Genomic DNA, 13,053 nt, shown 5'->3' with positions numbered 1-13,053 from the left:
CCGGCAGTGGCATGTTTGCAACAGTGTTCCGCTGGTGGTACCGCGCAAGAGGATGAGTATAAAGTGTGTGTGTGTGCTGCCTATGGCGTATACAGTGTGTGTGGGTGTGGTGCGTATGGCGTATACTGTGTGTGTGTGGTGTGTACGGCGTATACAGTTTGTGCTTGTGTGTGTGGTGTGTACGGCATTTACAGTGTGTGTGTGTAGTGCGAACAGCGTATACAATGTGTGGTGCGTATGGCGTATACTGTGTGTGTGGTGTGTACGGTGTATACAGTGTGTTTGTGTGTGTGGTGCGTACGGCGTATACAGTGTGTGGATGTGTGGTGAGTACGGTGTATACAGTGTGTTTGTGTGTGTGGTGCATACGGCGTATACAGTGTGTGTGGATGTGTGGTGCGTACGGTGTATACAGTGGGTGTGGTGCGTACGGTGTATACGGTGTGTGTGGTGCGTACGGCGTATACAGTGTGTGTGTGGTGCGTACGGCGTATACAGTGTGTGTGGATGTGTGGTGCGTACGGTGGGTGTGGTGTATACGGTGTATACGGTGTGTGTGTGGTGCGTACCGCGTATACAGTGTGTGTGGATGTGTGGTGCGTAAGGTGTATACGGTGGGTGTGGTGCGTACAGTGTATACGGTGTGTGTGGTGCGTACGGTGTATACAGTGTGTGTGTGGTGCGTACGGCGTATACAGTGTGTGTGTGGTGCGTACAGCGTATACAGTGTGTGTGTGGTGCGTACGGCGTATACAGTGTGTGTGTGGTGTGTACGGCGTATACAGTGTGTGTGGATGTGTGGTGCGTACGGTGTATACAGTGGGTGTGGTGCGTACGGTGTATACAGTGGGTATGTGGTGCGTACAGCGTATACAGTGTGTGGTGTATACAGTGTGTGTGGTGCGTACGGCTTATACAGTGTGTGGATGTGTGGTGCGTACGGTGTATACAGTGGGTGTGGTGCGTACGGTGTATACGGTGTGTGTGGTGTATACAGTGGGTGTGGTGTGTACGGTGTATACAGTGGGTATGTGGTGCGTACGGCGTATACAGTGTGTGTGGTGTATAAAGTGTGTGGTGCGTACGGTGTATACAGTGGGTTTGTGGTGCGTACGGCGTATACAGTGTGTGTGGTGTATACAGTGTGTGTGGTGCGTACGGTGTATACAGTGTGTGGTGTATACAGTGTGTGTGTGGTGCGTATGGCGTATACAGTGTGTGTGGTGCGTACGGTGTATACAGTGGGTATGTGGTGCGTACGGCGTATACAGTGTGTGTGGTGTATACAGTGTGTGTGGTGCGTACGGCGTATACAGTGTGTGGATGTGTGGTGCGTACGGTGTATACAGCGGGTGTGGTGCGTACGGTGTATACGGTGTGTGTGGTGTATACAGTGTGTGTGGTGCGTACGGTGTATACAGTGTGTGTGGTGTATAAGTGTGTGTGGTGCGTACGGCGTATACAGTGTGTGGATGTGTGGTGCGTACGGTGTATACAGCGGGTGTGGTGCGTACGGTGTATACAGTGTGTGTGGTGTATACAGTGTGTGTGGTGCGTACGGTGTATACAGTGGGTGTGTGGTGCATACGGCGTATACAGTGTGTGTGGTGTATACAGTGTGTGTGGTGCGTACGGTGTATACAGTGGGTGTGTAGTGCGTACGGCGTATACAGTGTGTGTGGTGTATACAGTGTGTGGTGCGTACGGTGTATACAGTGGGTGTGTGGTGCGTACGGCGTATACAGTGTGTGTGGTGTATACAGTGTGTGGTGTATACAGTGTGTGTGGTGCGTACGGTGTATACAGTGGGTGTGTGGTGCGTACGGCGTATACAGTGTGTGTGGTGTATACAGTGTGTGGTGTATACAGTGTGTGTGGTGCGTACGGTGTATACAGTGTGTGTGGTGCGTACGGTGTATACAGTGTGTGGTGCGTACGGTGTATAGTGGGTGTGTGGTGCGTACGGCGTATACAGTGTGTGTATGGTGTGATGCAGTGACCCCTGTAACAGGTAGGGGGCGCTGCATGGTCTGTCCAGTATACGCACAGAGGCATGTTGAGGCCATGAGTATGCATGGATGTGGTAGTGAGACAGTGTCTGGCATTGTGGTTAATGGGAGGTATGTGTCACAGGAATGGATGCTCCCTGCGATGCAACCCGGAGTATCTTGTCATTAGAGCACGTAAGCACTGATGATATCATGTAGTGCACCTGCGTCCGGGTTGCGGGTAGCTATGAGAGATGGGAGGGTCTCGCTACCCACATACCTCACCACTGGGTGAGGGCACTCACTGTACCTTTTTCCTACTTGGCAGTGCGGGTGTTTTGAGGACCTGCAATGATGTAAGGATCACGTGACCAGCCCATGTGATCCATTACTGTGGGTGTGGTTACAGGTACATAATGTGACCAGGGTGTGGGTCACATGGGTCCTGAGGTCTCTGTGTATGTCCCTGTGTTGGAAGCCTGGGAGGAGGCTTCCTGGAAAGCACATGCTGGCGTGGGAGGTCCTGGGAGGAGGACCGGATCCCTGAGCTGCGCACAATGAAACTTGGGGAAGCTACCGTCCTCTGGAGGATCTGGACTGACTAGATATGCCGCAAAGGCAAGTTGGTGATTCCCGAGAGGCAGTTTTCCCAGTGGACTGACAAGGAGTCAGCAGGTGGAGCAGGAGCTCCCATCAGGTACCTGTACAGACTGTGGGTACTTGTGATACGAACTGTGTGGCAACCCACGGCAACTGGTCAAGGGAGGACCAGCGTGTTTAGTTGCTGCAACCGTAGTGTCGTATGTTGGTGCCTGTTGTGCTCCATGGACATTAGTCAACTGTATGGCGTGTGGTCACCCACAATAACTGGACAGAGAGGTTCAGTGTGTTTAGTGACCGCAGTTTAAAGCCGTATACTATAGTGTGAAGACTAATGTAAAGACTGCTGGTTATTCATATTTTCTTTGGTTTATGATGCCATAATAAACCATATAGACTGCTTTGTTTTGGAAAAAACCGTGCCCGTGTGCTGAATATCGTGGCCAAGCGAGTGTCCCCCAATACACTCCGTAAGAGCAATCTTACAATGGGTAAATGGGTGCTGGTCCATTTACATAAACTCAGTCTAGACCACAAGATCCCCAAGGGGGAGAAGTGGAAAAAGGAACAGAAGAGCCAGGGGGTGTACTTTTTTCTTTAGATTGGTAATATTCTACCTCCCCCTCTTTTTTCTGGTTCCCTCATTTCCGTTTCCCTCTTTGCGGTCTTGTCCAGACAAGAGTATTCCTTTAGTGATACCTGGACACATTCAGGGCGCTATACCCATATGATGGCCTCTATACACACCCACTGGCAGTTTCTTCTATTTAGGTCTTTGTCATATATTTCAGGGCTGTGCAAGTATCAGCCCACAGAGAGGGACAGACAGTGACCAGAATCCAAGGAGTGGGAGCTACAGTGGGTTCCATTATACAGCATGGAATGTAATGCGGAGGTCATTATACAGCGTGGACACTAATGCGGGGGTCATTATACAGTGTGGAAGCTAATGGAGGGGTCTTTATAAAGTGTAGTAGATAATGTGGGGGCCATTACACAGCGTGGGACCTAAGGCAGGAGTCATTATACAGTGTGGAAGCTAACGCAGGGGTCACTATACCTTTTGAAGGCTGCTGTCGGGCCATCATACAGTGTAGGGCCATCATACAGTGTGGGGGCCTGTAAAGAGTTTGGGGCTACCGTGAGAGCACAAAGGGGACATTGTACTATGTAAGGGCACAGTGGTGGCATTACTATGTGATGCAGTATGAGGAGCATTGCATTTGTATCACACAGCAGGAGCAATAATAGGGACACATACGGCAGCAGTGGCTCAGTATTGGGGTATCAGGTGCAGTAATAGGGACACATACGGCAGCAGCGGCTCAGTATTGGTGTATCAGGGGCAGTAATAGGGACACATACGGCAGCAGCGGCTCAGTATTGGGGTATCAGCAGGATGAGGAGTTTGTGCAGGTTGGGGATGGATAGTGATGGCTGGAGTATGAGAAGTGAAATATGTCTTTGTTGTATTCTCTGCAGACGAGTCGTGGCTGGAAGAAGCTGTCATGTCGGTCTGGGCCAGATGGAAAAGACAGGAAAAGTGAACGATTCCATCAGAAAGAACGTCAGCGGTAAGTCATTATCTGTAACTGTGCTGTAATCACTTGTATGCTTTGTAGGACTGGTATCTACCCCATATGGTCACAATATGGTGGTAATATCAGTATTGGTCTTGTGGAGATGTTTTTTTTTTTTGTTGAAGCAGGATCATCTGATGAGGTTCCCATACGTCCACTATTAGGGTGCATCACCGTAGTTGTAATCAAAGGTTAGGGGCCCACTCAGATGTCTTGCCCCCCCTGGGCTGAACCCCTAGCTACGCCTCTGCTACAGATATTTTATACAAAAAAAGAGCAATGGCGGATTAAGATTGCCAAACATTACATAATATTTTTTGGCAACTCTGATCAGACAAAGCTTGTACTGGTTTGACACAAACCCCTCCCCAGCCTGGATTCAATTAGAAACCAATCAAAATAAGAACTGCCCTCTGCAAGACATTATATACAATCAGATATTTAAGCCCCACCCTCGGGAGTCCAAACACCTAGTATTTAAAGTTATAATCCACGCATGGAAACTTCTGGCGAAACCCGAGAGAGGGTATAATAGAACAGACTACATCCAAAATGTCCCTATTTAGTTATTGGCCTCTATCCACAAATTCGACATCCCAGTTAATTGGATGAAAACTGGATTAAAAACAATAAAAAAAACTTCCACAACAAGACTAATTTTACACCTTTCCAAAAAATCAGGAATGAACACATCCTTTCGTCCTCAGATTTCATGTTTTATGTCATTTTAAAGTAGAACATTAGGAAATTTATCCATAACAAATCCTCAAAAAAAGAAATAGTCACTCGTCTCCTGAGCAATGCAGGCCACTAAACACTGTGGAGCATAACAAATTTATTCTGCCATTTTAATAAAGGCAGCATCTGCTCCAAAAACGTACACATGTCACGATGGGAGTCAGAGCTGAACAATCCACTGCAGGCTGAACAATGGGAAAGGGCCATTGGCTACACATACGCTTCCAATATATCAATGGCCTTACTCAAATCATATTATAAAATTTTAGTCAGATGGTATTTCACTCTCGCCAGACTCTCTCATATTAACTCGGAATATTCACGGCTTTGCTGGAGAGAGTGTGGCTACCCAGGAAATCTTTATATTCTGGAGCTGCCCAAAAGTTTAAACACTATGGAAACAGATCTTACGGTGATAAACACACTCGCCAACAAAGACCTCGTGATAACTCCACAGATGGCCCTACTCTCAATAGATATTGGAGAAATCGACCCATCTGTCAGACACGTTATTATTCACCTTCTCCTGGTCGTTAAAAACCCCTTGGCCTTTTTCTGGATGAAGCCAGAGTTACCAAGACTCCCCGACATAATGGACAAGATGTATCTGCACAACTCCATGGAACTTCATTTTGCAATAAACATCTGTCTCATGAAATACTGTAAAAAATGGGACCACTGGAACACGTCATTCTCAAAACCATGGCTCCACCCTCATTTCAAATTTCCCCTTTCCTCAGTATCCAAACTGACATTGTTATATAGTTGGTCTGAGTCGTGCATTCCACACTCCAATTTTAAGTGCTAGACTCTTTAGGGTTATACTGTTTGTTAGATTCATTGTGATTAATGTGCTATTCAAAATGTTGTTCATACACTGTGTGCAGAATTATTAGGCAAGTTGTATTTTGATCACATGATACTTTTTATACATGTTGTCCTACTCCAAGCTGTTCAGGCTTGAGAGCCTACTACCAATTAAGTAAATCAGGTGATGTGCATCTCTGTAATGAGGAGGGGTGTTGTCTAATGACATCAAAACCCTATATAAGGTGTGCTTAATAACTTGGCAACTTCCTTTCCTTTGGCAAAATGGGTCAGAAGAGAGATTTGATGGGCTCTGAATGTTAGGGCTAGTGGAACGCACCAAATAATAAGAAAGATAGAGTAAGGTGCGTTCGCAGCCCGGGGTCCACCGTGCAGAGATGGAACCTGCTGCCAAGTAATGACGGACTATATGGCGCTACAATGTGGATACACACACGGGTTTACTTCATCCTGTGTGAAGGAAGCGAACCCTGTTGCGTCACAGGGCCGCGGTACCGCACCAAGAGCGCAAGCAGGGAGTCTCAGAACTCAATCCCAAGACACAGGATTTGAGTCCATATAGACCTCTTGCGCTCGACACCGCAACTGGGGTGTCAGAGTGAAAGAAATAACAATAAAGATGCACGAGAGTGCGTGCGGTGCCGCACTGGCGGACGCCACTAACCACCCAGGCTTGGGTCAGGAAAGCGCTGTGAAAGCGCATGGCGCCGCACTGGCGGTCACAGCAATTAGACGCTGTTTTGTGTGTTACGTGCTGATGGCTAAGTCGGGCACTAGATAGCAATCATCCACCTTACGCGAGCAGTCATACACAAGGGAGGGGATAATTAATGAACGACTTTCACACATCAACACACACACGTTTACACTAGCGCATGGCCGTGCGGTCATGCGAACCTTTTATAGCTGCAGCATGTACAGGATCGTCCCAGAAGGATCAATGGGAGGCTGCCACAGAAGTTGAGCACCTTCAGGACCTTCCTGGAGGACCAATGGGATCTGCTGCAGATTTGCCAAACTTTTGAAGTGTGATCACCGAACTATCAAGCTTTTCATGGAAAATAGCCAACAGGGTTGCAAGAAGCGTGTTGGGCAAAATAACTGCCCATGAATTGAGGAAAATCAAGCGTCAAGATGCCATATGCCACCAGTTTTGCCATATTTCAGAGCTGCAACGTTACTGGAGTAACAAAAAGCACAAGGTGTGCAATACTCGGGGACATGGCCAAGCTAAGGAAGGCTGAAAAACGACCACCTTTGAACAAGAAACTTAAGCTAAAACGTCAAGACTGGGCCAAGAAATATCTTAAGACTGACTTTTCAAAGGTTTAATGGACTGATGAAATGAGAGTGACTCTTGATGGGCCAGATGGATGGGCCAGAGGCTGGATCAGTAAAGGGCAGAGAGCTCCACTCCGACTCAGACGCCAGCAAGGTGGAGGTGGGGTACTGGTTGGGCTGGTATCATCAGAGATGAACTTGTGGGACCTTTTCGGGTTGAGGATGGAGTGAAGCTCAACTCCCAGACCTACTGACAGTTTCTGGAAGACAACTTCTTCAAGCAGTGGTACAGGAAGAAGTTGGTATCGTTCAAGAAAAACATGATTTTCTTGCAGGACAATGCTCCATCACATACCTCCAACTACTCCACAACGTGGCTGGCCAGTAATGGTCTCAAAGAAGAAAAAATAATGACATGGCCCCCTTGTTCACCTGATCTGAACTCCATAGAGAACATGTGGTACCTCATTGTTCTGTCCTTTTCAGGAAAAGACAGTGTGGCTCATATTATGCATTGAAGCTTAGTATTACAGTGTTGGTTTGCTGTGTTATAGCACCATCTAGTGGTGGTTAAAATTATAATCTGTGCCATAGTAACAATTAGAGTGTTGCATTATGGGATTGTACCAAGGTATGCTGGGAAAGAGAGACTCCATTACTTTCTGTGTACTGCCTGGGACACACGTGTTCATGTGCTGTGCTGGAACTATCTCACTTAGTTGCCATCCTGGTTAAGTTTATCCGGTAAGACTGTTACTTCTGTTCTTGTAATATAGTGTTGTACAGAATGTGATTATTGTATAGCAGCCAGTACATAGGAAATGTATTATCAGAGACTTACTGTATGTAGTTATATACACAAGTTGCATCATACTGTATACTTTCTCTGTTAGTTGTAAAGTATCAGCTGTGCTATTATTTGGCCCAATACTTATTTGTGTCATTTGTATTCTTATACAGTAGTTTTACCGCACACATGTTTACCAATAAACAAGTTAGACTACAGAGAACAGTCTCCTTATTTGGAAGACAGAAGTGGTTTATGCCGTATGTTGGATCACACACCGTATCAATGTGTATGAAGACAGAACAGTAAAACGGATACTAGACGCCAGCGATAGTGAATACCACTTACGGAGCCGTTTGTACCCTCACCACACTGCCCGCGGATACCGCAGCGGCCGCCATACAGTTACAAGTACCGAGAGTGCAGCCCTCAGCAAGCGTGACATGTCTCAGTCCACGCTGAAGTTCATTTCTACCCGCTCTGAGACGTCCTACAGTCTGCAAACAGACACGAAATGTCTGCAAGTCAAGCATCTTCACTCGGGACGAGGTCCCAAACATGCCGCTCTTGCAAGTCTTCATCGAAAAGGTCTGTCTCTCACAGAAGCTGAGGCGGCGAAAGTAAGATCCTCCTTCATTGCACAAGAGATGCAGTTAAAGTTAAGACAAGCAGACCAAGAAGCAGAAAGAGCCTGCCTGCAAGCAGATAGAGAAGCAGAAAGAGCCCGCCTGCAAGCAGACCAAGAAGCAGAAAGAGCTCATCTGCAGGCAGATAGAGACGCAGATACAGCACGCCTGCGAGCGACTTTGGAAAGACTTTCCACTGAAAAAGAAGCAGCAGCCCCAATAGCCAAAGCTGAGTTCTTAGAAGCCGTGAAGTTTCCTGAATCTGAGTCGACGTACGTGGACCAGACCTTGATCGACAGGGCCCAGCTCAACGCGCCTCAGAATATGTCCACCAACATCCCAGAATAGAAGACAACTCTGATCCGTTACACCAACCAACCTATACAGATTACCAGAGATCCTCCCTCCAAATACCGTACTGGAAGCAGGAAGGTATACTGCGAAACGACGTTGACCACCACTACCGTCTTACAGAACAGAAGGTACGGCCTCCTCCGAGACTGACAAGGACACCCTTCGCTTCGGAACGGTTTTATACAGACTTTCCTAAGCCAGAAGCTCCTACCAGGTATGAGGAGGCACCACACACACCACATGACAACAGCACACCAGCTCATGTCAGCACTGACTCAGCCACTATGAACTTTGCAAAGTTCTTTACCCGCCGAGAGCTGGTGACCAAGGGACTTATAAAGTTCACTCATCGAGCTGACAGCTACAGAGCATGGCGAGCCTCCTTCCAGAACACCATCAGAGACTTGGATCTTTCCAATAGTGAAGAGTTAGATCTACTGGTAAAGTGGCTCGGGAACGAGTCAGCTGAACACGCCAATAGAATCAGGAACATTAACATAAAGTACCCACACACAGGACTTCGTATGGTGTGGGAGAGACTCGAAGAATGTTATGGGTCAATAGAAGCTATAGAAAATGCTTTGTATAAAAGAATTGATGATTTTCTCAAGATAGCAAATAAGGGTTATCAAAGGCTCAGGGAACTGAGCGACTTGTTAATGGAGGTACATGCTGCTCAGGCAGAAGGTGACCTACCAGGGTTGGCATTCCTGGACACTGCCAGAGGTGTCAACCCAATTGTCCAAAAGCTCTCTTACAACTTACAAGAAAAGTGGGTCAGTCACGGGTCCCATTACAAACAGGCTCATAAGGTACCATTTCCTCCTTTCAGGGTGTTTGTAGACTTTGTTGCTCAGCAGGCTAAAGTTAGAAATGACCCCAGTTTTGAATTCACTATGTCATGTACTACTGCCTCTGGTGTAAAACCCTGTAAAACACCACTGGTAGTCCACAAAACTAATGTTACCTCCACAGGGTTTCCTTACAGGGCAAGTAAGTCCTCTCCAGAAGAGGAGAAACCTCAGGATCTCAGCAAACACTGCCCCCTACACAAGAAACCTCATCCTCTACTAAAATGTAGAGCCTTCAGGGAGAGGTCTCAAGAAGACCGTAAGAGTTTCCTAAAGGAAAACAAGATATGCTTCAGATGCTGCGCGACGACCTCACACTTCGCCAAGAACTGTGAAACCAGTGTGAAATGCACAGAATGTAGTAGTGTGGACCACAACATGGCTTTACACCCTGGACCACCCTCGGGGGTATCGTCGCGAGTAGAAGAATCTGCCGAAAAACAGATGGACACTGACATTGACACCAGTATTGATGGCAAGGATAAGCAGGTTTGACCATCTATAGACTCTACTTTGAATCTGGTCACTTTCTCAACAGGTCTGAGATACCTACACCAGAGGTAGCAGCTCATCATACCCACTTGAAACGTATAGCTCACCTGATACCGGAACTGGACCAAAGAGCTCCAATCGTCTTACTCCTCGGAAGAGACATACTATGGGTCCACAAGGCTAGAGGACAGATTAACGGCCCACAAAACGCCCCATATGCTCAGAGACTTGACTTAGGATGGGTCATCGTGGGAGACGTCTGTCTGGGTGGAGCACACAGGCCGACATCAGTCAACAGCATGCTCACCAATACTCTCAAAAATGGACGTCCGTCTCTCTTCCAGCCATGCGAGAGCAGTTTCCTGATTAAAGAATTGCCACACAACACCCCTCCACCTTGTCCGTTAGCTGACCCTTCCTGTGAAGACCATGCATGCGACGGTGAGCAAGATCATATAGGGTGCAGTTTTCCACAGGGCAAGAGAAGACAATCGGGTAGCAACGTCCATAGAGGACAGACTGTTTTTGGACATCATGGATCGAGAGATAGTAAGAGATGAATCAAAGAGTTTGGTCGCACCTTCACCATTCAAACCACAGAGGCAACGCTTACCCAACAACAGAGAACTTGTCTACAGTCGATTTGTCTCCCTTACACGCAAACTGCAGAAGAAACCAGAAACAAGAGAACACTTCTTTACCTTCATGGAGAAAATATTCCAGAGTGGCCACGCGGAAATTACACCTGTACTTCAAGATTCCGAGGAATGTTGGTACCTACCTATTTTTGGCGTGTATCATCCAAAGAAACCAGGTCAGATAAGAGTAGTATTTGACTCAAGCGCCAGATACGAAGGTGTTTCTTTAAACGACATCTTTCTGTCTTGTCCAGACCTGAACAACAGACTTCTGGGAGTACTTCTTTGCTTCCGCAAGGATGCAGTAGCATTTATGGCCGACATCCAACAGATGTTTCACTGCTTCCTTGTTAAAGAAGAACACAGAAACTATTTGAGGTTCTTCTGGTACTGCGATAATGACCCCTACAAAGACATTGTGGAATATCGTATGAAAGTACACATCTTCGGGAACAGCCCCTCCCCTGCTGTCGCTATCTATGGTCTTAGACATTCAGCCAGAGAGGGTGAAGCAAAGTATGGGTCGGATGTAAGATCGTTTGTGGAAAAGGATTTCCACGTAGATGACTGCCTGAAATCCACACCCACAGATGAGTCGGCAGTCAGTCTCCTGAAAAGGGCACAAGAAATGCTCACTTCATCCAATTTGAGGTTGCACAAAATTGCTTCCCACAGCCAAAAACTAATGGCAGCCTTTCCCTCTCAAGATTACTCAACCGATTTAAAAGACTTGGATTTAAGCATGGACTCCCTTCCCATGCAGTGGAGCCTTGGTTTATTCTGGGATTTGAAAAAGGATGCATTTACCTTCCAGATCAGCGAAGAAGAGAAATCCTTCACGCGTAGAGGCATCCTGTCCATAGTAAACAGCTTGTACTATCCTCTGGGATTTGTAACCCCTGTAACTATCCAAGGCAAAATGATGTTGAGAGACTTCGCCCAAGAGACGTCTGATTGGGATCATCCGCTTCCCATCGAGAAAAGAGACTTGTGGGCAAGATGGAAGAACTCTTTAGAAGCCCTGTCAAGTCTCTACGTGGCACGACCATATGCTTCCATGCCATCAACAGAAGTCAAGATGCAAAGGCTTTGTATCTTCTGCGATGCCTCAACCAAAGCAATTGTAGCAGTAGCGTATTTGAAAACTACTGACACCAATGAACAATGCCATGTAAGGCTTGTTATGAGCTGGACAAAACTGGCCCCACTCCGTGAACACACAGTACCCAGACTGGAACTCTGTGCAGCTGTGCTAGCAGTAGAGTTAGCTGAACTTATCTCGACAGAAATTGACCTGGAAGTCAAAGAAGTCGAGTTCTACACAGACAGCAAGGTAGTGCTGGGGTACATTGGCAAAGAAACTCACCGCTTTTATATCTATGTCAGCAATCGGGTGCTAAGGATCAGGAGATCCACCCACCCTAAACAGTGGCACTATGTGTCCACACACCACAATCCTGCAGACCACACAACCAGATCCGTTGAGGCGAGACACCTTAAGGACACAACCTGGTTTACTGGCCCTACATTCTAATACCGTTCGACGCCATACATTGACGAGTCAAACACCTTTGAACTGGTAGATCCAGAGGCAGATGAGGAAATCCGCCCTCAGGTATCCATTCTACGTATGGTGACTAAAGACAATCACCTCAAATCCCACCGTTTCAACAGGTTCTCAACTTGGAACTCGCTTGTTCGTGCCCTCATTTGTTTAATTCATGTGGCTCGATCCTATAAGTCAACATCACCCGCCATTCAGAAACCTTGCAAAGGTTGGCACCACTGCAAGCTTGCCTTTACCGTTTCAAACATGGAAAATGCCAAGAACGTAATAATTCGTACCATACAACGTGAATGTTATGCCAAAGAAATAGATAACCTCAATAAAGGCCAACCTGTTTCTAGAGACAGTGTTTTGAGGAAGCTTGATCCAATCATCGATCAAGATGGGCTGTTAAGAATTGGAGGTCGTCTTCAAGAAGCTGAAGTGGAATTGGGGAGAAACACCCTGTAATAATTCCCGGACATCATCATGTCACGACCCTGCTTGTGCAACACCACCACGTTTTGATGAAACATCAGGGCCAACTGTTTACCGAAGGAAATCTACGAACTGCTGGACTATGGATAGTTGGAACAAAGAGATGCGTGAGTAGACTCATTTACAACTGTGTGATTTGTCGCAAACTCCGTGGTGTGACTTAAAAGCCAAAGATGGCCAATCTCCCATCGGACAGACTTAGTACAGAACCTCCCTTTACCAACGTCGGACTGGATGTATTCGGGC

This window comes from Ranitomeya variabilis, chromosome 2 (assembly GCF_051348905.1).
Source record: "Ranitomeya variabilis isolate aRanVar5 chromosome 2, aRanVar5.hap1, whole genome shotgun sequence".
NCBI classification, from domain to species: Eukaryota; Metazoa; Chordata; class Amphibia; order Anura; family Dendrobatidae; genus Ranitomeya; species Ranitomeya variabilis.
Note: the sequence above shows the minus strand (reverse complement) of the source record.